We start from the raw sequence: 2,340 nt of genomic DNA on the forward strand, positions 1-2,340 counted from the left end.
AAATATTTTTAAAAAGAGTACATTCAGTCTTAATACCAGAACCCACTGAGTAGCAGGTTCAAAATTGACTTTTGCTTTTTTCTTTTTGCTTCTCTATTTTCTCTGAATGTTGAACATTAAACATTATTTCTTCTGCAAAATAAATAAATAAGGAATTAGGGAAAAAAGATGGAATTCAACATATAACAGTCTTGTGAACATTAATCCAAAATAAAGACTGAGGGGATTAATTTGCCATTTTGCAAGCCTTTTTGAGACAAAATGAATTTATGTATGAGTGAATCAATATAATTGTCAGGACCAGCAGATGGCACACTGGTTATGTTGTTGGACTCCCATGTAGTCCACCTTAGTTTGAGTCTCAGATCTGGCCACTTAAAACTAACACCAGGGGGAACCAGCAGTTAGCATAATGGCTATGTCGCTGGACTCCCACGTAGTCGACTGCGGTTCGCGTCCCGGACCCGGTGGCTTAAAACTCACGCCAGGCGCGTGTGCATGCGTGCCCAAGATCCCGAGAGGAGAATGGAGGAGAAGGGATTGCGGCATGACCATCCCCCCTGGGGGGTGATTTCTCGCTTTCTGTCTCTATGTCTCTCTCTGTCTGTCTGGCGAGCGCACGTGCCCTATAGTGAAAATCTCTCCAAAAAAAAAAAAAAAACTAACACCAGGCACATATGTGTGCCTGCCTAAGATCCTTAGAGGAGAGTGGAAGAGATGGGATTTTGGCATGGCTATCCCCCGGAGGGGGATTTTTCACTTTTTATCTAAACTCTGTCTTTCTGTCTCTTAGCAAACACACGTGCTCCATAGCAAAAATCTCTCAAAAAAAAATTTAGTTGTCAGTATGTTCTCACTATATCAGAATTAATAGTGATATTTATCCAGAAGTGGAATAAAGGTGATCCTTTGAGAGTAAAACTTGTAAGACAGAATAAACAGAATAAATCAGCGACTAATAGGGAATCCAGTCAATCTAGAATATCTAAGAAGGTAAAAGAAAATAATAGTGTAACTATAGAAACTACAACTTACTGGTTCTATTTTCTCTCTCTGTTCTTTTTTTATATTTCTTTTTTTGTTTGTTTGTTTTTGTTTGTTAAAATGTTGCCAGAGGGCATGTGCGTATGTGTGTGTTGGGGGGGGGGAGGAGACAGAGAGAGAAAGTGAGAAAGCACTCCCACGCCCCCAGGGGGAATGGCCATGCCACAGTCCCTTTTCCTCCATCTCTTTCTTCAGGATTTTGAGCGCGCACACACACGTGCCTGGCCTATTTCTCAAGCTGTTGTGTCTAGGACTCAAATCATGCAGTTGACCATGTGGGATCCAGCCATCTTAACCACCATGTCACGGGTTGGTCCCTTTTTCAGATTTCTAAATTGGTATTCTAAAAGACATATGAGTATCATATGATACTGTCAGTTAGTTAATTACGACATAAGAATTTATTAAAAACATAATGCCTTGGGAACCAGCAGTTGGCATAATGGCTATGTCGCTGGACTCCCATGTAGTCGACCACGGTTCGTGTCCCGGACCCGGTGGCTTAAAACTCACGCCGGGCGCGTGTGCGTGCGTGCCCAAGATCCCGAGAGGAGAATGGAGGAGAAGGGATTGCGGCGTGACCATCCCCTCTGGGGGGTGATTTCTCGCTTTCTGTCTCTATGTCTCTCTCTGTCTGTCTGGTGAGCGCACGCGCCCTATAGCGAAAACCTCTCCAAAAAAACACATAATGCCTTAAAACAACAAACAAACAAAAAAACAAAACAACAACAACAACAAAAACAACAAAACAAAAACAAAAACAAACAAACAAAAACAAAAAACAACAAACATTGGGCTGGCCCTGTAGCCTAATAGTCATGGGAACTAGAGCCTACGTGACTGAACACTGTTAGAATCCTGGCCCTCGGGACCAGCAGGTGGCGTGGTGGTTAAGGGACTGGACACTCCCACATAGCCAACTGTGGTTCGAATACCGGACCTGGTAGCTTGCTTTCTCACTTTCCCTCTCTCTCTCTTTATTTATCTCTCTCTGGTCAAATTAAAATAAATGAATGAATAAATCAAATTAAATAAATAATTATTAAAGAAAAAAAAAAGAATCCTGGCCCTCGTGCCTTGAGTAACATGCTGGATAGATGTGCAGTGTGTCAAATTCCAGCAGGATGTAGAAATGGAGAAGAAATTGTGACATGACCATGTCCTATGTGGGGGATGTAAAGAGGGGGGGTGGGGGATTGTGCTTTCTTCTCCCTCTGTCTCTCTCTGGTGAGTGCATGGAACCTCTGACAATTACACACACACACATTTGAGCAGCCATGTAGTGAGGTGGTTAAG

Source organism: Tupaia chinensis, unplaced genomic scaffold, assembly GCF_000334495.1.
Source record: "Tupaia chinensis unplaced genomic scaffold, TupChi_1.0 Scaffold143921_1, whole genome shotgun sequence".
In the NCBI taxonomy this organism is placed as follows: Eukaryota; Metazoa; Chordata; class Mammalia; order Scandentia; family Tupaiidae; genus Tupaia; species Tupaia belangeri.